Raw genomic sequence first — 24,911 nt, 5'->3', positions numbered from 1 at the left:
TTGGGGCTCTGGGTGGTGCTAGCCAAACTGTTGGGAACCTAACTCCAACATAACATGGTATATCACCCACAGGCCAACAGGTTGATGGAGCGGTACCACAGAGACTTAAAAGCAGCCCTGATGCCCTGGCTCAAGGGGCCCAAATGGGCAGATGAATTGCCTTGGGTCCTTCTAGGGATATACACTGTGCTGAGAGGACTTTAATGCCTCTACAGCAGAAATGGTCTCCGGCGCACCCTTGTCAATCCCGGGAGAGTTCCAGAAACCTCCACAGTTGCATTGAAACAGTTAAGGGAAAGATTCGGTACCCTAGCCCCTCCACAGCCCCCATCACATAGCCAGGCCAAATCTTTCATCCCCATGGACTTGCACATCTGTGAATATGTTTTTGTACAAAGGCCCCGTAAACAGTTATATGGTTAGTTATGGGAACTCACCGGGCACCCCTCCAATGGCCACATGAGGGGCCATACAGAATTATCAGCCATAATGGGTTGATGTGTGTATTGGTCATTGCCAGCAAAGAGGAAACCTTCACTCTCAACCAACTGAAACCAGCCCATGTAGACCTTAGCCAGCCAGTCAAGACTCAAACCCTGCGATGCAGAGGTAGGCTGCCCAAAGTGCCAGCGGAACTCCAATCGCTGGTTCTGGTGGGGATTGTGTAGTGGACCGCGAACAGAGTCATGGCCTAGCTCACAAAATGGGTGGCGAATGGTAGGGACCAGCAGCCTTCATCCCACGTGACCTCCCGCACAGCGGGAAACACGGGCAATGGCAGGAACACTGGCCAGTCGGAGGCTAGCACTGCGATGACATCACTCCTGTCATCAAAGGCAGGCAGTGAATATAAACAGAGCTGGCAGTGCAATAAATCAGTCTTCGACCTCGACTCGACTGTGTGTGTGTCGATCTTACTCCACACTTCATGTAGCGCGCACTCTACAACCTAATAAAATTCAACATATTGGTCTTGCCATCAAGATTGAATGAATAAAAAAGGGCTGGAGCAGCATTGGCAGAAAGTTGGCCAAGATTTCTTATAACCATATAACCATATAACAAGTACAGCACGGAAACAGGCCATCTGGCCCTTCTAGTCCGCACCGAACTAGTGTCTTTCCAATGTCCACTCTCGATCATGTCAACCTCATTATGACCACGACCTCTGCATTGAAGATAGGATTGGCTTCTTTCCCCCAGTCAACAGGAGCAAATGAAATTGGAACAACTGTTGACTGCACCTTGTAAAGCACCAGCACCTTCTCATGAACTCCTTCCGACTTGGTTGGAATCGTAGTGGTGGAGGACATGGTAGAAGCAACATATTTGTTGGAAGCATCAGAGATTTGGTGCTGCTGCCTGGTCCTGTCAGCCAATGTGGACCCTGTTGTGGTTCCTGGTGACTACATCTGCAGAAAGTGTTGGTTGTTCAAAGAATTCAGGTTCAAAATTGATGACCTGGAATCTTAGCTTCAAACACTGTGATACATCAGGGAGGGGAGAGAGGTACCCGGACACTGTATTTATATTCATAGCATTTTGCTTTATTTGAATGAAATAACAACCATACCTTCTCACTTTGTTAGCAGTTAACTCGATTGTATGTCTCATCAATTTTTTTCTTCTACTTTGGCGAGACTGGCACATTGCCAAATCACCCAGCCATCCACAGTACTCAGACAGCAAAAGAGCTTTCACAGCTTCACTATCTCATCAGCATGCCACCTGAGGAAAGTGAGCTAAAGAGACATGGTCTCCTGAGTGTTTATGGAAGAAATCATGCACAAAATGTCATTTGTAGTACCTGGAATAGCAGTAATATCATCTTCAGGACAGCAATGCTGTAAATTCAGTAACCTCACTAGGAGAAAAACTAGAAAAAAGTGATTACAAAAAGCATGACCCAGACACAGAGAAACAGAATTTATCTGTTTTGACACAATGGGCAGTATTAATAGCTTAATTTATCAAGCTTATCATGGCTGCATTCATTTATGAACAAGAGAATACTATTCATTTCTTAATCCACTGAACTGAGAAAGGTGCTGTAAAAGTTGAAATTGCAGCTTTGCAAACGTTTAAATAACTATTTTTGTCCTGGTGTTGAATTATTTTGTAATATGTAAATTTGCAAATGTTGCTTAAGAAATACATCACAGAATTTCAATTTATTTTTCTTTTTGGCAGTCACACACATCCATCCATTCCTCTTCCTAAAGTTACTACGGTAAACATATAAGCACCAAACCTCAGAAAATACGCAAGATCAAATGTGAAGGTCTCGTTACTAATTGGCTGCCTGGTAATATTTTGGATAGTCCCACCTCAGGCTGATCACACCTTGGCACATTTACATTACTTACACATCCTGTTCATTGTGACTGTCTTACTAGAATCCAGATTCATTTCCATTCTTGCTGGAGTGTATGCATGTTTTCGGGACTGCCTGTTTCTGCTCTTAGTAGCTGCACTGGTAATGGGACTGCTTTACTTTCAATCAAAACATGTCTCCTTCTTTCTGATTGTTGCCTTGCAGAATGCTTTTATCTATTTTTCTGATAGATAACCAAGATTCTCATGTTTCACCATGTAAAGATTCAAGTATGTTCATAAAGCCTCTTTGGAAAAGCTTAACTTCTACCTTTTGGATACTGATGGGAACATTCATATTAAGTGCAGAGAAGCTAAACATGAACAACAGAAGGACCTACTATTTCTCAAGCTACCCTGCCTCATTTGTGGGCACAATATTGGTCTTCATCTTTTCAGAACCCACATAACTGGAGTGGAAGTAAGACATCCTTGATAGTTGGAAATGAAATCCCAGTACACTCTTTGATTTATGTTAACTGAACTAGTGTCTAAAGCAACATTCAAACCCTTGTTTTCTCATTTATATTTTCCCAATTTATTTGTAGTTCAATGTAGTTAGGTGGCAATTTATTGCTTGTTAAGCACTTTGATTAACTAAGGATACAAATAATGCTGGAAAATTACAAGTTCTTTCTTTCCTCTTCAACAAGTTCTTTCTTTCCTCTTGACTGCTATATCCAACAATGATAAAAATAGAATTGTTGTTCTTTCAAATGTAATTTACTTTGTTCAAACAACTCAAGGTATTTTTTAAAGTTAATTATGGATACTCAAAATACCTGACAAATAATTAATCATTTGATGTAATTGGTGATATGGATTGCCATCTTAGACTATTATGACTGGATAGGAGATACATTTGTCAAGTCCTTGACGAAAGATATTTAAGTCTTAAACCAGCTGAGATTCCAGACAATACATGTTTATCTTTTTTGCATTATGTAAGGCTTTTACTAAACTGTAACTTAATCTTGAAATTTTAAAACAAATTTCTTCTATTGTATTCGGTCCAAGCTAAAATAGAGAATTTTTAAATTGATTTTTTTTTAAAGATTCCCAAAGTTTTCATATTGGAACAACTCAATTTTTTTTTGTCTACATATTTCAACAAAAAAAAACCCTTCCCAAAGACACGATAAAACTGTCTTAAGTACTAGGGAAGGGAGATATTGAGAACACTGAAGGAATTATGTGCAGTTATCCTTATTATGAAAAATAGTTGCTTACTAAATGTCTTTTAATTAATAATGAATAGGTTTAATTGTGAAGTTTAATTTACTATATCTGTCCATTTGCTTGGTTAGACAACACAATGGATAGCTATTTAAATTACTTATGAGAAAATTTGCACAGGCAATAAAATGTTGTCTGCTATAGGAATAATCATCTAAATTATAGGAAATTATGCTTCATCTTGTGTTCAGTTCTTTGCACCTCCAGATAGATCCAAAGCAAAATGACCTTGGTTTTGATAAGGTTCGTGTTATGAATTAACTTTTTCTCACACATCCAATGCTCTTTGCCCTTGATTCACTGTGGCCAGCTTTAACTTCCCTGATATCTCTCCAGGTTTTATTCAGAACTGCTGAATTTTTCAAGTTCTGTATGCCTGTGAACATGCTGCAAAGTTCCAGAATATTTTATTTTAGATCAGATTTCAGTTGCTGCAACCTTGTCACCTGTTCATAGATTCATTCTCTAGGTAGCTTTTGGATTATCTGAATACTTCTGATCTTCTGATATGAATGAGATCAAAGCTGCTGCATGGGATGTAGACCCTTGCTCCATCATATCCTGTTTTTCCACAGAGTTGCACAGGATGTACATTACAGGTCCAAACAGTCCATGCCAGTGTTTCTACTGTATTCATGTTTGCTGTGGTCTTTCTTTATTTGAATCTTTCTGCATAAAACTCCATTCTTTTTTTTGTTTCTCCAGCCTCTACTATGCACCTTTACAAAGTACTTCAATCACTGTTCTTGGCAACAATTCCATATTCTCATCACTCTTTGGGTTTTATATTGAACTTCTCAATGGACTGTGCTCTGTGGCTATCTTCTCAATCTTCTCCTTAAGTGATGATATTCTCCTTGCCTTGTTCTCCTATGATCTTCATAATTTTAAAGACCAATTCAGGCAACCCCTGCGTTATGACCATTCAGGTTAATGAAATTGGCTTTTTCAATTCATAAACCAAAAAAGTACAAAAAAGTAAATAAAAGGACACAAAATTTATTTTTCAACTTGTGTTTATTGATCTATGCACACGAAACAAAAATCATGAAATTTAGTCATGATGTTTGGCACAGACACATGGGTTGAAGGGGTTGTTCCTGTGTAGTACTGTACCATGTTTTATTCTATATATTATTTCAGAATCAGAATTTATTGTCTTGAGCATGTCACAAAATTTGTTGTTTTGCATCAGAATTGGAACGCTGAGGTGCTTCTGGCGCAGAACTCGGTGGAGGAATCCAACAACTGGAGTGCTTCTGGCCACCTAGTGAACCTGTCCAAGTGTGCCGACGATGTCGATGTGTATATGATCAAACTTTTTTTGTGGCAGCTTGAAGGATTGAAGTGGTGCCTTCACATGTGACTGCACCTTAGCTGTCTGGCAGTCCATGCACATCTTAGCTCAGTTGGCGACCTGCTTCCGGAGTCCATGCCAGATAAATTTGTCAGAAACCAGGCAGACTATTGTGTGAAATGAAGGGGTACCAATCTGTGAAGTGCATTTAAAATGCATCATCTCCAGGCAGCTGGGATGATGGGGCGAGGCTGATTCATGGACGCATTGCAAGAGTTGTTCCTTTAAGTCCAAAGGCGATGTCCTCGAGGCATAGATTAATGACTGCAGTTCACTACTCTGGAATCTCTTCTTCTTCTTGTTGCACTTAAGCAAGTTCCATAAAGTCAACCCCCAGAGATGAGGATTGCAATGCCTAAGTGCATCTACTAACATATTACTCTTACAAGAGATGTGCTTAATCCTTGTGCTGAACTTGGACATGTAAGAGAGGTGGTGCTGCTGTCAGGCTGACCACGGATCCGGCACTTTTACAAATGTTAATGTTAATGGTTTATGGTCCATGAATACCATGAAGTCCCTGGCCTCCAGGCAATAGCGGAAATGTTGAACTTCCAGGTACAGGTCAGTAGCTCCCTATTGAAAGCACTACCACTCTTACGTGCGGATCGTACTTTTGATAACTGCGGTGAGAACTGGGGCCACACTCCTGGTTCAGGTATCATAGATTGTCGGGGGAAGGACACTAATTTTAGCTCCTGTGTCAAACAAAAACTTGCGCTTGGAGAGCTCATCCCATACATAAAGCAGGCTGTTACGGTGACTAGCCGCAGTAGCTATTAGTGATGACTGGCCCTGGCATTTCCTAGAAATTCACATAATGGTCAGCAATGGTGCGCTCCAGAACCCCATCATTGGTGATAAATACACCAAGAGTCTGTTTTGGTGACTTCTTTATTCAGAGTTGTGTGTGTCCTCATTGCTAGTGCGCGTGGAGACTTTGGGCATGACGCAGCACTAATTTCAGTGGGGTTGCTTTGCACGCCACAGAACATCTGCATGGACAGCTACTGCACAGGGGTCTGCAAGGTCTTCAGCGGCATCTGCACTGAGAATATTTGCTCAAAGAGCAAGCAAGATTTATGACCATCTGCCAGTGCCAACATGTCAGTCATTAGCTCCGACGGGGCAAGGTCACCCAAACTGTCCATATGCAGGAGCCGCGCAGCTCGCTCACATCGGGAGAGACTGTAAGTGTGGAGAACTAGGTCCTTAAGAGACAGATACCTGCTGTGATCTGGTGGATCATGGAGGAAGTCGACTGTTCGACCTGCCATTTCATGGTCAATGGAACTCACCACATAGTAGTATTTAGTGGAATCTGCCACTATTTGATGAATGTGGAATTGTGCCTCAGCTTGTCCAAACCACACTTCTGGTTGATTTGTCCAGAACACAAGCAGTTTGAGGGAAACTGCTGAGTTGTCCATTTTCGGTCCAAAAGCCTTTTGGGCCTGTTGGGGTAACCAATGTGGTCACTGCAGTGTGAAATGAAGAGTCATAGTTGAATTGAGTTCAAACAAAAAACAATAGTTTACTGTTGGACCTGCACATTTTTAAAAACCCCAGTCTCCCAGCCACCCCTGCGCCACACATAGCCAAAGGTAATGCCATTGCGCTGCCCAAGACTTCCCGAGGCATCATGACTAGGTCCTTAAGAGACCCCTTGGTGTCTTATTTTCGTCTTCCCTCCCACGTCACCTCCAACATAAGTCTGCATTTTACATCTGCTCTATAGGACAAGCTATCTTGACTGTTGGGAACACAGCTCCGTCGCATGATACCCTACCATCCGCAGTTTAACGGCTTGATCAAAAGATTCCACAAGCATCTAAAGACTACATTGATGGTTCATCTCCAGGGACTGGATTAAGCAGATGAGCTACCCTGGATACTCCTTGGTATACGGACGGCACCCAAGGAGGATCTCCAGTCATCATCGGTGGAATAGGTATTCAGGGTGTGGTGATATAACCTTTACACTGGCCATACTCCTACCAGCCTACTGCAGGGAGCAACCACTGTACCTGCAGGTAGGCAACCTGGGAGGCTGGCCCCACCTGGTGGCTGTCAATCACCGGCCCGTATAAAGACCCGAGCCAGCCCCTTCGGGGGATAGTCAGACAAGAGCAGCCAGCAGAGATACTAAGACCAGTGTACGTTTAAGCTAATTAAAACCTGTTGTAGAGTCTGTGGACTTTGCATCAGAATCATTTGCACAGCAGCACTCACAATTTAATTAGCTTAAAATGAAAATAACCATGGAGAAGTTTCTCACCATCGAGAGGCTGGAACTGTCCTCAATACTTGGATGCTCCAGCATACTTCGAAATCTGGAAGCATGAGATTGAGGCAATCATCCACTCACAGGCTGAGGTCATCAACACTAACCAGAAGAGACTCAGTACTTTCCACCAAGCTGGGCCTGCGCGCTTTCCAGGCTATCCGAGACTGCACGGATTTTGAACCAGCAATGGTCATTCTGGAAGGCATGTACTGGCCCCTGACAAACATACTCTACGCCCGGTACCTGCTCAGCATCAGGGTACAGCAACCAGGTGAGACGGCAGACGCTTACCTGGGGGCACTGTAAGAAATAGCACACCCATGCACGATTGAAGTGGGGTGACTGCTAGGGAGGTGAAGCAATTCGTCCGAGATGCCTGTATGCAAGGGTTGGAGTCAACTCAACAGAGATCGTTGGAGGAGAATAATGACTCCCTTCCCAGGATCATGGAGGTGGTCTACTCCCTAGAACCTGCAGCTCACCATGTAGAGGCCTTCAATGCTCGCCTCCCAAACCTCTGGCCTAGCCAATGCTGATGACAGCAGTTGCTGAGGGGCCTCTGTGGAAGAGACGATCGCTGCCACCGATGCAGTCCACCTCTGTAAGTACTGCAGGTCACGGAGTGGGTCGGACAGACGGTCCCAAAAGAACTGCCCTGTGAGGAACTCGCATTGCTCTCGATGCGGTAAGAAAGGCCACTTCACTAAAGTGTGCCTCTCCAAACCCACTGGGAGCGCTGTGGCCCTCCATGTCCAACCGGGAGCTCCTCCCGTCTCTCTAGATGCCCCTACACGTGGATGTCAGGCAGTGCCATTACTCTGCCTGCCACTTCTGCCCACACTGACGACATCACTTCTGGCCTGGCCATTCAACCACACCACCACCATGCTCACCACGGACGCCACCATCTTCCATCGTCCAACTTCCTTCCGCATCAGTAATGTCACTTCTGCCCACACCAACAATTTCACTTCTAGTTGAGTCGCCCAAATATACCAACATCATGTGCATCATCTGGGCTCTGCCATCGAGGGCGAACCGATCCCCGACCATCTTGACTCACCCGACTCACCAACCGGACAATGTAGTCAACACGTTTGCATGCAAAACCGCGCACTTACCGCACTCCACTCTCTGAAAGGCGCCCACTGGACACTACTCATCACAACCATTATGGAGCAGTGACTCGGACCCCATGGCAGTCCTCATGTCCACCACGCTAATTGAGGACATTCCCCAGGGACTTGGGCACTCAATGATGAATATCACTGCCAATAGGAAGATAATAAAATGCGTGTTTGACAATGGTAGTACTGAGAGCTTTGTGCACTCAAATGCTAAAACTCAAAGTATACCCAGTGAACTTTGCTAATGCTTTCAACGGCCCAGGACCTCTCCATCACGGTACTACGGTGCTGCACAGTGAACTTAACAGTTGGGGGGGGGGGGGGAATCATATCAAGGGTTCAGTCTCCTGGTCATCCCCAAGCTCTGTTCCCCAGTTATCCTGGGACTAGATTTCCAGTGTCACCTCCACAGCCTCACCCTTACTTTCGGTAGCCCACTCCCCCCACTCCCCATCCACAGCACAAAGTCCAGCAACTGCCACCAGTCCACCTGCCACGAGTCCACCTGCCACGAGTCCACCTGCGGGCTCTCCACCCTATGGGTGCTCCGTCCATCCCTCTTCAACTACCTGACACCAGACTGTAAGCCCATAGCTGTCAAGAGCAGTGTGGCCGATAGGACCTTTATCAAGGCTGAGGTGAGATGGCTTCTGGCGGAAAGAGTTATAGAGCCCAGCACCAGCCTCTGGAGAGTCCAGGTCCTTGTTGTAAAAAGGGGCAGCAAACTAAGGATGGTCATCGACTATAGCCAGACCATCAACCAGTACTCCTAGCTGGATGCCTACCCACTGCCCTGCATTGCTGACATGGTCAACAGGATAGCCTAGTACAGGGTTTTCACCATGATTGACCTAAAGTCAGGTTACCTTCAGCTCCCCATCCATGCCTGGGTGCCTCTATCAGTTCTGCCGGACCCGTTTTGGGGTCATAAATGGAGTCTCTGTGTTTCAGCAAGAAATGGACTGCATGGGAGACTGGCATAATCTAAGGGTGACCTTCCAGTACATGAACAATCTCACCATCTACAGCCATGACCAGCAGGATCATAATGCCAACCTGGAGAGATTTCTCCAGATGGCTGAGGCACTGAATCTCACTTACAACAGGGAGGAGTGCGTGTTCAGTACCAGCCGCCTCACCATCCTGGGGTGAATCGTGGAACATGGAGTCATCGGTCACGACCCCGAACCAGTCATCGGTCATGACCCCGAACACATGTGCCCCTAATGGAACTGCTCCTCCCCCACATGCTCAAGGCCCTCCGCAGGTGCCTAGGGCTCTTCTCTTACTACTTCCAGTGGATCCCCAGCTTCTCAGACAAGGTCCGACCACTGGCCCAAGCCACCACTTTTCCCCTCACTGCCAAGGCACAAGCAGCCTTTGCCCACATCAAACATGACATTGCCAATGCCACAATGCATGCCATAGACGAGACCACCTCATTCCAGGTGGAGTGCAATACTCTGATGTTGCCCTCGCTGCCACCCTCAATCAAGGGGGCAGACGTGGCATTTTTCTCCAGGACCCTCCACTCTTCAGAGTTGGGACACTCTGCCATTGAAAAGGAGGCCAAGGTGATTGTGGAAGCAGTCCACCACTGGTGCCACTACTTGGCTGGCAGAAGGTTCCACCTTTCTCACTGATCAGCATGCAGTGGCATTCATGTTCAGCACCATCCTCAGAAGCAAGATCAAAAATGACAAGATCTTGCGCTGGAGTGTTGAGCTGGCCACTTCCAGCAACGACATCCAGTATAGGCCAGGGAAGCTCAATGACCCCCCTGATGCTTCTTCTGCCCGCCACAGGCCCATGTAGTGAAGGCCACTTGGCCCTTCGAGCGATTCAGTGTCGACTTCAAGGGACCACTGCCTTCCACCAATAAGAACATCTATTTCCTCTTGGTTATAGATGAATACCCCTGTTTTTCATTTGCCATCCCTTGCCCTGACACCTCCACAGCCTCCATTATCAAAGCACTAGTGCAGATCTTCACCATGTTCGAATATCCGCATTTATACACAGCGACCAGGGGTCCAGCTTTATGAGTGAGGAGCTGCACCAGTACCCGACGGTGCGAGGCATCACAGCTAGTCACATGACTAGCTACAACCCCAGGAGCAATAGGCAGGTGGAGCATGAAAATGGGGTAATCTGGAAGGCAGTCCTCCTGGCCCTGAAGTCAAAAGGCTGGTCCATCAACTATTAACAAGAGGCCCTCCCCAGGGCACTCCATGCCATATGGTCAGTCTTCTGCACAGCTACCAATCAGACCCCTCACCAACACCTTTTCTAGGAAATTGGCAATTGGTGTCTCCCTGCCCAGTATGGCTGACATCTCTGGGATCAGTATTCCTACACAAACCCATTAGGACCCACAAATCTGACCTCCTGGTCGAGCAGGTGCACCCCCTCCATTCAAACCCAAATTACGCCTACGTCAGGTACCCCAATGGACACGAGGACACTGTCTCAACCAGGGCCCTGGCACCAGCAGGGGCCCAGCCTTCTCACCCCGGGCACCCTGGCACATCCAGGATCCTTGCCCGTATATAACCCTGGTTTCCCACCTAAACCCAGAAACCTTCTGAAGCCTGTTCATGAACCTTACCCATGTTATAAGCTAATAAAAGCATTAGTTCTCCCTGCAGTTGAGTGTGAGCTTTTATCTACGCTACAATTTTATTAGCTTACAAACAAAGATGGAGGCATTGCTCAAGCCCAGTATGCTGTTAATAGACTCCCAGTCCTCCGACATGGCTGAGGAGTTTGTATATTGGCTCGATTGCTTCCAGGCCTATCTGAATGCGACCAGGGATGTCTTCCACACAGATGAGTTCCAGAGGTCGGCATTCATCTCAAGGGTAGGGACAAAAGGGTACACAGTCATCCAACATACGGGGCCACCGTTGAGACAGTGAAAGCCCTGAATGAGGTCATAGCAAGGCACTGGAGAGTTGAATGATGACTACCTGCTGGATCTGCGGACGCTGGCTAAGAAGTGCAGGTATGAGGCTGGCTTTGGGGTTAGTCTAGGAAGATGAACAGATCCGGGACACCCTAGTTGCAGGGGTCTACTCGAGGTATGTGAGGCAGTGACTGCTTGAGTCGGGAAGGAAGGACCTCACTAACCACATTGAGCTGGCCAAATCACTGGAACTGACTAGTCTCGAGATCGATGACCTGGAGGCCAGCAAATTCGCGCTCTTTGGTGAGCACCTCCAAGGACTGGCAACCCCACTCTAATGGCTGCCGCTGCCCGAGCCCGGGAGTGCTTTTTCTGTGGCAAAGGACACCACCCCTGTGCCTGCCGCCCGGCCAAAGACTTGGCATGCTCCAGCTGTGGGAAGGAGGGACATTGGCCGAGGGTCTGCCATGCAAAGGGAGGTCCAGGGAAGTCTACAGCCTGTACTGTTCTTGGATCCAATTCCAGCCCCAAGGCGTCTGCCCCAGACAGCCTGCTGTGCAACCCGCCGCCTTCACAAATGGCACGTAAAGGTTTGGCAGCCATCTTGCAATGGCCCAATTTTGAATTCAGCTCCATCATCATCGTCAGAGGAGGAAGGAGGGCGGCCATCTTGCCACAACTCAAGGTAAGCACCATCTTACCTGCACAGGTCGACTCAGGACAGAAGGGACCACTCAAAGGAAGAACATGACATCTCCAGCAACCTGGCATTGCTGGTTCTTGACCAGAATAGACCTCACCAGCTCAGCAACTCGATGGTGATGGTGATGGTAAACAGACATTTGACCAAGTGCCTGATTGACAAAGGCTCCACAGAAAGTTTCATAGACTCACGGACTGGGCAAAAATATAACGTAAAAATGTACCCTTCTAATTACCAAATCTTCCTAGCATCCCAGTCCCATTCAGCGCATGTACAGAAACATTGTATAGTTTATGTCATTTGAAGAGGGGAATTTTGTAAATTTTGCATGTACATTTTAGATGAATTGTGTGCTCCAGTATTGTTGGGTCTGGACTTCCTGTGTCACTTTAAAAGTGTGACCTTGATGTTCTTTTGTCCCCTTCCCCTGGTAACAGTTTGGAATGAAGAGCCCTCAAAACCAGAACCCACTTGCAGCCTCTCCACACTGAACTTCGATTCCCCCTGCCTCTGTTCCCAAACCTGTCTGCCGACTGAAAGCCCATCGCCACCAAGAGCAGGAGGTACAGCGCGGCAGACTGGGAGTTTATAAAGATGGAGACCCAGCGCCTACTAGCGGAGGGGATCATCGAACCCAGCATCAGCCCGTGGAGAGCATGAGTGGAGGTAGTAAAGGGGGAAAATAAGTCCAGGTTAGTGATTGACTATAGCCAAACAACTAACAGTTACACACTCCTGGATGCATGCCACCTCCCTCGCATTTCGGATATGGTGAACGATATTGTACAGTATCGGGTCTATTCGACCATCGACCTGAAAGCTTTCTATCACCAGCTCCCTATCTGTTCTGAGGACCATCCGTACACAGCATTTGGGGCTAACAGTCAACTCTGTCAGTTCTGGAAGGTCCCTTTTGGTATTACCAATAGGGTGTCTATTTTTAGTGGCAGATGGACAGGATGGTGGAAGGCTATCTTCCCCTACCTTGACAATGTCACCATCTGTGGCCACACCATGGAACACCATGATGCCAATCTCCAGAGCTTTTTTCACATGATGAGAGCCCTGAATCTCACCTACAATTCAAACAAATGTGTATTCAGGACTACACGACTGGCTATTCTTGGCTACGTGGTGGAGAATGGCATCATTGGCCCCAACCCTGATAAGATGCGCCCATTAGAGCTTCCCCTCCCTGGAACCACAAAGGCTCTGAGGAGAAGCCTGGGATTTTTCTCATATTATGCCCAATGGGTCCCTCAATACGCTGACAAGGTTTGTCCCCTCTTAACCACTTTACCCCTTTTGGCTGAAGCCCAGACAGCTTTTACTTCTGAAGTTACACTGCGAAAGCCATCATGCACGCGGTAGACGAAAATGTACCTTTCCAAGTGGAAAGTGACACTTCGGATGTAGCCCTGGCCACTACACTCAATCAGACAGGCAGGCCGGTTGTCTTTTTCTCAGATGTTTCAAGGCCACGAGCTTCGGAACCCATCTGTGGAAAAGATGGCTCAGGCCAATGTAGAAGCTGTGGAGGCGCTACCTGGCAGGTAGAAGATTTATGCTCCTCACGGATCAGCTCTTTGTCACATTCATTTTCAGCAATGCTAAGAGGGGCAGAATCAAGAATGACAAAATTGCTAGGTGGAGAATAAAACTCTCCACCTACAGTTTTAACATCACCTACCGGCCAGGGGCCCTTACCAACCCTCCAGATGCCTTGTCCAGGGGATGCTGTGCCTCCACACACACCGGTCAACTGTGGACCATACACAATGAACTCTGGCATCCAGGGGTCACCCGCATGGCTCATTTTGTCGTCCTGCAATTTGCCCTACTCAATGGAAGACGTCAGGGAAATGACCAGGTCATGCCAGGTCTGCACTGTGCAAGCCGCATTTTTTTCGCCCTGCAAAAGCGCACCTGATTAAATCATCCAAGCCCTTCGAATGGCTCAGCGTAGATTTTAAGGGACTTCTCCCCTCCACGAACAGGAACGCTTACTTTCTCTCGGTCATCATTGAGTACTCCCACTTCCCATTCACCATCCCGTGCCCAGACACGTCTACATCATCCGTTATGAAGGCCCTAGACTCTGTTTTCATCCTGTTCAGGTATCCCGGCTATATTCATAGTGACCATAGCTCAACCTTCATGAGCGACGAGCTGCATCAGTACCTGCTAGTGAGGGGCTTTACATTCAGCAGGACTACCAGTTACAACTCTCGTGGGAACAGGCAGGTTGAAAAAGAGAATGCCATGATCTGAAAAGCTGTAAAACTTGCCCTGAAGCCAAAAGGCCTTCCAGATTTGTGCTGGCAGGATGACCTCCCCATCACACACCACTCAATTCAGTTGCTACTATGCACTGTGACCATGTTTAAATTCGACAGAAGGTTGGCATCAGGGACTACACTCCCAACCTGGCTCACAAGTCTTGGTCTGGTCCTTCTCAAGAAGCATGTGAGGAGAAGCAAGACTGACCCCCTGGTTGAAAGGGTGAAATTGCTCCATGCCAACTCCATGTACCCCTATGTGGAGTACCCAAATGGCAGGGAGGACACCATCTCCATCAGGGACCTGGCACCTACCAGAACCGAGGATCCATTGCCTCAGGTGCATGAGCTACTGAGCTTTTTTCCCCACCCCCGCCCAGGGATTCAGGGGACCGGTTCAGGAGGAGAGTGAACCCCCCCCCCCATCATAGAACCAGAGCCTCAGGAATTACCTTTCCATCACATGTAGACCACAGGAGACTCAAGGAACCCAAGGCCCCCCTGGTACTAAGGTGCTCCACCAGGATCTCCAGACCCCTGGACTGCCTGAATCTGTAAACAGTATTGTAAATATTTCTCTCCTGTGTCTATTACTGGCTTCTGATCCTTGTTCTCTTCATCCATAGACTCTTAATTCTGAATGAAGGGGTGAATGTAGTGAACTGGGATTCACTAGAGGTGTGCTGTATTAAAGACTGGTCCCGCATCTTGGATCCTCCCCTGGGGCCCCGTATATAACCCTGGTTTCCTGCCTAAACCCAGAACCCTTCTGAAGCCTGTTCATGAACCCTAGCTGTGTTGTATGCTAATAAAAGCATTGGTTCTCCCTCCATTCGAATGTAAGTTTTTATCTATGCTACAAGGTGTGCATGGACTGCCCCTGCAATGGCCTTATGAAGATCCACTTAAAGTACTGGACATAGGTGGGAGATCAAAAACATTCACAATTGATTGCCTTAAACCTGCACACCTAGACCTGGACAAGCTCATAGCAGTACCATCCGAGCAAAAACAAGAGAGACCACTCAAGCACAGCAGGAAGGCAGAGACAGAGACACCAGCATTAGTGCCTATGGAAGTTGGTTCTGAGGGGTGCCATGTAGTGGCTTGCCTGCCAGGAAATTGAACCGACTCGGGAAGTCTTGGGCAGCGCGATGATATTGCCTTTGGCCATGCATGGTGTAGGGGAGGCTGGGAGCCTGGGGTTTTAAAAAATGCGCAGGTCCGACAGTAAACTTTTGTTTTCCGTTTGAACTCAACGAGATTATAACTCTTCATTTTGCACCCCAATTCAGTGACCCCAATGCAAATATATCTATAAACCACATTTCAAAATATAAAATGGTGTTGGAAAAAAAAGAGACAAAGTAAGGTAGTGTCTGTGGTTCAATGTTCATTCAGAGATCTGGTGGCAGAGGGTAAGAAGCTCATACTACAGATGAAAGAGGAGGATGTCCTCAAATTCCTTGCTGTTTCTACTTACTTGGGTAGCACCAGGTGAAGCAGCATGTCTACAAGAGAAAGAGTGATGGTATTTATATTATCAATCTGAATGCTCGTCTCAAGCTCCTCTACCTTTTTCCTGATGGTAGCAGAGGGAAGAGGACATGGCTTGCATGTTGAGGGTCCTTGTGGATAGAGGCTTCTTTCTATAGGTACCACCTCTTGTAAATGTCCACGATGGAATGAAGACTGGTGCCCATGATGTTGTAGGCTGAGTTAAAACCTGCTGGAATTTTTTCCTCTCCTGAGTGTTGGCACCTCCATTCCAATCAGAATGCTCTCCGTGGTACACCTATAGAAGTTTTCAAGAGTCTTTGGTGACATACTGAATCTCCTCAAACTCCACACAAAGTATAGCTGTTGGCGAGCTTTCTTCACGATTGCATCGACATGGAGGCTCCAGGACAGATCCTCAGAGATGCTGAGACCCAAGAATTTGAAGTTCTTGACCCTCTCCACTGCTGATCCCTCGATGAGGACTAGTTTATGTTCTGCTGATTTACTATTTATTGACCATTTATTATGAACACAATCCCTCCACATTATTGAATTACTTGTGTTAGGTCAACTAACTGCTTCTTGTTCTAACGGAACCAATGCTTCTGTTACTTTTACTTTTGTGCTTTGGACCATACCCCTACATATTTCCTCTGCAAAGTTCATGAATATCTCTATATACTTTCTATCATGTGATAGAAAGGGGCAGCATGGTTAGCGTAGTGGTAGCGCAATACTTTTACAGTGCCAGTGATCAGGACCACACCAAGGTTTGAATCTCGCACTCTGTGTAAGGAGTTTGTACGTTTTCCCCATGTCTGTGTGGGTTTTCTTCGGGGGATTCAGTTTCCTCCCACTGTTCAAAACATACTAGGGGTGTAAATTAATGAGATGTAAACTGAGCGGCATGGACTTGTGGGCTGAAAAAGCATTTTACCGTGCTATATGTCTTAAAAAAAACTGTACACTCTATTCTGAGTGTGCTATAATCAAAGATAGATACAGGTTTAACCTTATTCACCTCTTTTTAATTCCTTTGTTCCTCATCTCATTAAAAATCAGAGCATTCAAGTAATGACTTCTTAATTTTCTCTCCACCAAAATATACCATGACACATTTACCTGTGTTGATCTTGATTTGCCAATTAATCGCACATTCTGAAAGTTTATTAAATGTTATTCTGTATCTTTCTTTATATCTTGTTGAAGTGCTTGTCCATAACGATTATTGCACCACATTTGAAAATTTAAAGAAGTTTTTGATCATAGAATTGTGAACAATCATGGTCCCTACATGGGCCTCGTGAACTTACTACTATCATCTTCTACAGTGAAAACTTCCTTTCATTCTCACTCACTGCCTTCTGTCCAAAGGCAGCTAGCAATCAATGTTTCCATTTGTTCCATCATACTGTATTTTTTGACCTTCTTCATTCATCTTTTCTGGGATAATGTGTTTAAAAAATTTCACCTCTGCATTACCAATGCATTGTATTGTGAAACAATTGTGACATTGGTTATGTAGGATTTTCGCTTTTTGAAATCTATGCTGACACACTACATTGTTTTTGCTTTTATGTGTTAAAGCAGTGGTTCTCAACCTTTTTTGCCCTAGGACCCACTTCAATTTTTCAAAAAAACTTACGCCCTACCATTAGCAGAAAAAAGTTATATATTCAAAAAAGTTTTAATTAAGTCACTTACTGTTAGTGTATTTCAATGTAATTAAGGTCGGGAATGCACGGGAACACATATTTCATATTCAACTACTACTTCAATATGTCAATCATCTCAAACACACATTGAACAATTGTCGTCACTTCAGTGCGAACCTTGCTCCTGACTGGCTGTAAATTTTTTTGATTCGAGGGGTTTCAACCTTTGCATTTTCCAGACGGTTTCTCTTAGCTTGTAGCAAATCACAAACAGCACTGAAGCCACATTTTACTAAATAAGACTATGGAAAATGTATCAATAGTTCCCTTGCTAAAGTAGTCAAGTTTAGGTATTTCTTTTTGATCTCATTAGACAGCCACATCCATGGTTCCTTTCATTTTGAAAAGACTTTTCACAGATTCATCATGTTGCAACTCAGATAACTATTCTTGGTATTGCACTGGAACTTCAGTTAAGTCCACCAGCAATGGCTGAGTTAACCCAGAGGGGAAATCCATCGCCTTTAAATCACAAAATCTATCATTGAAATTGATAATCAATATTTTCAAATTGTCAACAATGACATTTGTAGCAGCATTAGTTACCTCACACTTAATCAACCAAGACACAAGAGAAACTTGTCCGAGAACTACTCTTTGCAGATGATGCCGCTTTAGTTGCCCATTCAGAGCCAGCTCTTCAGCGCTTGACGTCCTGCTTTGCGGAAACTGCCAAAATGTTTGGCCTGGAAGTCAGCCTGAAGAAAACTGAGGTCCTCCATCAGCCAGCTCCCCACCATGACTACCAGCCCCCCCACATCTCCATCGGGCACACAAAACTCAAAACGGTCAACCAGTTTACCTATCTCGGCTGCACCATTTCATCAGATGCAAGGATCGACAATGAGATAGACAACAGACTCGCCAAGGCAAATAGTGCCTTTGGAAGACTACACAAAAGAGTCTGGAAAAACAACCAACTGAAAAACCTCACAAAGATAAGCGTATACAGAGCCGTTGTCATACCCACACTCCTGTTCGGCTCCGAATCATGGGTCCTCTACCGGCACCACCTACGGCTCCTAGAACGCTTCCACCATCGTTGTCTCCGCTCCATCCTCAACATCCATTGGAGCGCTTACACCCCTAACGTCGAAGTACTCGAGATGGCAGAGGTCGACAGCATCGAGTCCACGCTGCTGAAGATCCAGCTGCGCTGGATGGGTCACGTCTCCAGAATGGAGGACCATCGCCTTCCCAAGATCGTGTTATATGGCGAGCTCTCCACCGGCCACCGTGACAGAGGTGCACCAAAGAAAAGGTACAAGGACTGCCTAAAGAAATCTCTTGGTGCCTGCCACATTGACCACCGCCAGTGGGCTGTTAACGCCTCAAACCGTGCATCTTGGCGCCTCACAGTTTGGCGGGCAGCAACCTCCTTTGAAGAAGACCGCAGAGCCCACCTCACTGACAAAAGGCAAAGGAGGAAAAACCCAACACCCGACCCCAACCAACCAATTTTCCCTTGCAACCGCTGCAATCGTGTCTGCCTGTCCCGCATCGGACTTGTCAGCCACAAACGAGCCTGCAGCTGACGTGGACTTTTTACCCCCCTCCATAAATCTTCGTCCGCGAAGCCAAGCCAAAGAAGAATCAACTAATAAATTGATTGAAATTTCTTGCAGAAATATTCCTTTGGCGTAATTCTAGAAGTATCATGAACCTAAATATCTTTGTTTTTGCATCAACGAGTGTCATATTTGCTACTTGGAGTTGCTTGTTCAATGTACTTAGTTTCTCAAAAATGTCTATCAAGTTACTCACATAAGCTTTGCTACCTGTTAGCAAGAGCTTCATTTCAGGTTTGTTCTTCAAAAACTGCTGAGATAAAACAGTTCCATATTCCTCTTGAAGCAGTTTCCCTTTGACAACCACCTTACTTCAGTGTGAAGAAATAACCTCACATGTTCTGCATTTTTATCAACACGAAATTGATTAAACAGGCGTTACATTTGGCATTAGCTTTGATGGCATTGAAACACTTGATCAAAGAATGCAGTATCTTGTGTAGAACAGGGGAAACTTTCTTGGCCACTAAGTTTTCTCAGTGGATAACTTAATGCACAATCAATATGTCTGGATTTTCATCCTTCATTAATTTTAAACTTCTTGTTTTTTAACCCATCATAGCAGGTGCACCATCTGCAGCACAAGATACAATATTTCGTTTTGGTATTTCATTTTCATCCAAATAATTTTTGAGCTTGCTGTAGATATTAACTGCAATAGTAGTTATTTCTAATGATTCACAAAACAACATCTCTTCTTGAAACTTTTCCTGATCAATATATCTCACGTATGCCAATAACAGAGCCTCACTGTCCCATATGCTAGATTCATCCAGATGTACTGAGAACTTACGTGATTTCAACTTCTCAATCAGCTGTTTTTCAACCTCTTGACCCATGCCATCTATTCTGTTGTAGACAGTACTATTACACAACGGCATTACTCTGACATCTTTGTCATCCTTTTGCAGAACTGTTTTCCGAAACAATGATATTTCAGGTTTATTCAGTTCCTCCCAATCGTATGATTCTTCCCATGTTTTGCTATCAGCAGAGAAATTTCATAGCTAGCTTCAAGGGTACGATTCAGGACTGTAGTTTGTGCAGCGAATAATGAAGTGATTTTTGATCTATTTTCAAACTTCTCTTTCCGTGATTTAAAATATTCCAATTTCGAATTGACATGGTTAAGATGTTTTACCCCCAAATGAGCTTCAAGTCTGTTGGCATAATAAGCAAAAAGATGCACGTTCATCATGAATCTTTCGCTTGCTTGGTTTGCTCATTTTGAACATACAACAGCATGAGCTTCCTGAAACAGATTAATACAACAGCGCAAGCTCCCTGAAACAGATTAATCAATATTTTCTTATCTTAGAATTGAAAAATGTAATAAAAGTAATGATTGAATCAAAGGAAGAATACTGACCCTAAAAAACATGATAAAAAAAACACTAGCATGATTTCTGACATTTTTTCTTGCAGAGAGTGCATCCAAACTGTGCTAGCCTCATGCTTTACTTTCTGGGGTCTCTATTGTTTTTCTGATTTTGGCGTTCCCCTTTAGGCTGGCGTCTGGAGCAGACTCCTCCACCCGCCTCCCCATCAATACACTAGAGCACAAAGATACATACAGATATAGGTCTCACTCACTACTGAACTGAAAAAATAAAAGGGTATGGACAGAGACACGATTGTTGAGATCATTTGGAATCCTAATCGCGCCAATGAGATAATTTGGAATGGATGATAATAAAACCAGTCAGAAAAAATATAATTATAATGTTAACCAAGGACAACAGTTAAAATAAGGGAAACAACAGAGAAACATCGGAAGAACAAAAACACGTTATGAAAATAAAAAGAACAAGGTGATTTTACTTGGAAGTTACCACAATTGTGTTGCTAAGTCACATCTTTCACACCAACATAACAAGTTTATTTTTTAAAACTTCTTAATTATTTCCCAAAATATTCCTACGCCCCGCTAAAATATTCCTAAGCCACACGCCCCACAAAAATATTCCCATGCCCCACCTTGACAATCTCTGTATTACAGGATTCAATAGCATTTCCATGACTTTTCATTACACTAATTTCTATAAATTAGGTAAAGGTGAGTTGTGAGGACATATTGATTTTGCAGCTAGATATAAAAAGTTTGGAACGATTGTGCAAAAACCTAGGAAATGGAATTTAAGGTGAGGGAAATGTGAGGTCATGCGCTTTGTAAGTGGAATGAAAAGATTATTATCTAAATGGAGAGAGACTACAAATGAGAGAAGTCCTCATGGGATCTACAGTGCCCTCCATAATATTTGGGTCAAAGACACTTTTTTTCCTGTGCCCCTGTGTTCACAGTTTCAAATTTGTAATCAAAACATTTACATGTAATTAAAGTGTTCATTCCAGATTTTATTCAAGGTTATTTGTAGACATTTTGGTTTGACCATGTAGAAATTATAGCTGGGTTTATACATAGTCCCCCCCATTTCAGGGCACCATAATGTTTGGTGATAACTCAAGTATGTCTAATTGCTTCATTGGTGCAGGTATGAGAGAGTTAGGCTTGCTTCTAAGCTTTTGATCAACTTTGGAGTCTGTTGTTGCCATTTTTTAACATGAGGACCAGAGTTGCGCCAGTGAAAGTCAACAAAGTCATCATGAGGCTGTAAAACAAGAATAAAACATCGCCCAAACTTTAGGATTACCATTGAAAGATCATGAAGAAGAAAGAGTGTACTGGTGAGCTCAGTAATCTCAAAGGGACTGGTATTCCAAGGAAGACCTCCACTGCTGATGACAGAAAAATTCTCATCATAGTGAAGAAAAAAATCCTCAAACATATCTCTGACAAATCAGAAACGTTCTTCAGGAGGTGTATATGGATATATCAGATGACAGTTTGCCAAGAAGTATTTAATAGAGCCTGCATATCTCTGGAAAAAAGGTCTTGCGGACAAATGAATCCAAGATTAACCTGTATCAGAGTGATGGCAAGAGGCAAAATTTGGAGCTGTAAGGGGCTGCCCAAGATCCAACGCATACCACTTTTGCCATGATTTGCATCTTGCAGCATATTTATTTTCATGAAGTCTTCTGGAGACAATAGTCATTGATACATCCACGCCTGCCTTCTGAAGAGTGTTACTGATCTGTCAGACATATGTTTGGGGATTTCTCTTCATTATGATGAGAATTCTTCTGTCATTAACAGTGGAGGTCTTCCTCGAAATACCAGTCCTTTGGTGATTACCGAGCTCATCATTGAGCTCTTTCTTCTTAATGATGTTCCAAACTGTTGATTTTGGTAATCCTAAGGTTTGAGCAATATCTCTTACTATTTTATTCTTGTTTTTCAGCCTCATAATGGCTTCTTTGACTTACATTGGCACAACTCTGGTCCTTAAGTTGAAAAATGTCAACTACAGACTCCAAAGGTGATCAAAAACTTAGAAGCAAACCTCGTTCTCTTATACCCGCACCAATGAAGCAATTAAACAAACCTGAGTGCTCACAAACACTCAAATGAAGCCAAATGTCCCAAACATTATTATGCCCTGAAATGAGGGGAATATGTATAAAAAGTGGTGTCATTTCTACATCGTCAAACCAAAATAATCTTGAATAAAATCTGGAATGTGCACTTTGATTACATTTGAATTGTTTCATTACAGATTTAAAACTGTAGAGCACAGGGGGAAATAAAGGAAAAAAGTGTCTTTTGTCCCATCTTGCATAAATTGCATAAAGTTAGCAGGCAGGTTCAACAAGTATTGAAGAAAGTAAACATCTTGTTGGCATTTGTTATAATTCAGCTTGAGTTTATGAATAGGAAGATTTTATTCAAATTGTACAGGATGTTGGTGAGAAATTTTATCTGATTTCATTCCCCTTTGATGGCCATCAATTTTCATGTGCTTCTTCTTCCGTCAAAGGTTAAGGCCATTCGTAAGTTCACCAAGCCAACTACGTGCCGTCAGCTGTCAGGATCATGTGATCTCTTTTCAAGCTGCTGTCCGGTCAGACCAAAGAACTCAGCTAGGCTGCGCAGTCTTCGGTAGCTTTTGACTAGGCCAAAGACGCTCTGGCCAACACCATCTTTCAGCACGTTGATGCATTCACTGCCCTCATAGTCGACACATCCAACACAGCTGATGGCGGTGTCCTGGACCGGCTAATTGCTGGATATTGGAGACCACTCACTTTCTTCAGCAGACATCTGCGACCCCCCCCCACCCCCAGAGCAGAAGTATAGTGCATTTGACAGGGAGTTGATAGCCCTATACCTTGCTGATCACAAGCCCTTCACTTTTGTCTTCTCCAAGGTGTCAGACCTGTGGCCGGCAAGGCAGCAGCATCACCACTCATATCTCAGAGTACACAAAGGCTATCAAGCACATTTCTGGCAAGAATATCCTTGTGGCTGATGCTCTGTCTCATGCGTTCATCCTGTCTGTGCACAATCTATCCCACAGAATCGACTATACAGTGCTCACAGTGGCCCAGTGGCAGGATTGCAAGATACCAGCCTACAGCACTGCAGTCTCAGGGCTACAGCTGGAAGTTCATGCGTTTCGGGCCATCCAAAGCCACACTTCTCTGTGATGTATCCACCAGCCAACCTAGACCCATCACTCCCACCGTGTGGAGGCGTTGTGTCTTTGATGTGCTACTTGGGTTGAGCCACCCATGCATCCGGGTGACAACTCAACTGGTCGCAGACAGATTCATGTGGCATGGCCTGCGTAAACAGGTTGGCCACTGGGTCAGAATTTGCCTGCACTGTCAGACATCCAAGGTGCAGACGCACATGAAAGCCCTTCTTCAGTCCTTCCTGCCGACATACAGAAGATTTGACCACATCCATGTGGACATCATCGGGCTGCTGCCGGTTTCCTGTTCATGATGATGGACACATTCACTGGATGGCCGGAAGCTATCTCACTCCCAGATATTTCCACCTCATCATGTACCAGGGCCCTCAATCCAAACTGGATAGCCTGTTTCACGGAATCATGTCAGACAGGTGGGGGGGGGGGGTGGGGAATGGGGAACAGTTCACGTCCGACCAATGGGCAACACTGGCACAACTTCTAGTTTACAACACACCACAGCCTACCACCCACAGTCTAATGGCTTCATGGAAAGGTTCCTTCAGTATTTGAAGGCGGTCCTCACTGCACGGCTCTGAGACTCTGATTGGGTGGACGAGCTGCCTTGGGTGCTCCTTGGCATCCGCACAGTGCCGAAGGAGGATTTGGCCACATCCTCCGCTGAGCTTGTCTATGGGGCTCCGCTGAGAGTCCCAGGAGAGTTTGTGTCAGCGGCTCGAGGCCAAGAGGAAAGAACCATGGCCCTACTAACGTGACTTTGTGAGAAGATGGGCACCTTGGCTCCTGTACCAACCTCACACCATAGTCCAGCTTCATCCTATGTCCCGAAGGATCTTAAAGACTGTGAATATGTCTTCATAAGGAGAGGCGTGCACCAGACCAACCCCCCACTTCAGTGCCCTACGAGGGTCCATACAAAGTGTTATGACACAATGGAACTACATGCCTTTTGGACATTGGGGATAAGCAGGAAATGTTCATGGTTGAACGCCTCAAACCTGCACACCTTGACCTCGACCAACTAGTAACCTGTTCCAGCCCCATGGCGGATAGGTTGGCCTCCTAAAACACATGAACTGTTTGCGGTGTGGACTTGGCACCTCCAAACACCTACTCTGGTTTGTGGGGGGGGGGGGGGGGAGCTGGGTCCATGAGCGAACCAGGTCACGGAAGTGCAGGCCCGCACTGGGCTGACATCACAATGGCCCCGGTGAGAGGAGTCGAAAAGGACAATGGGAGACGTGGTGAGAAGCTCTCGGAGAGTTCCAGTAAAGTCAGATGGTTGGTTCAACTCACTCACAGTTT

The 24,911-nt window shown here is 45.1% G+C and overlaps 1 long non-coding RNA gene across 1 annotated transcript in view; it reads right to left on the bottom strand.

Annotated features, from left to right (window-relative positions):
- Positions 1–24,911, bottom strand: part of LOC138761671 (uncharacterized) — a 191,642-nt gene that overhangs the window by 166,107 nt on the left and 624 nt on the right. The gene's annotated exons all lie outside the window — the stretch shown is intronic.

The sequence above is a fragment of the Narcine bancroftii genome, chromosome 4 (assembly GCF_036971445.1).
Source record: "Narcine bancroftii isolate sNarBan1 chromosome 4, sNarBan1.hap1, whole genome shotgun sequence".
NCBI classification, from domain to species: domain Eukaryota; kingdom Metazoa; phylum Chordata; class Chondrichthyes; order Torpediniformes; family Narcinidae; genus Narcine; species Narcine bancroftii.
Note: the sequence above shows the minus strand (reverse complement) of the source record. Positions and strands in the feature narration are given on the sequence as shown.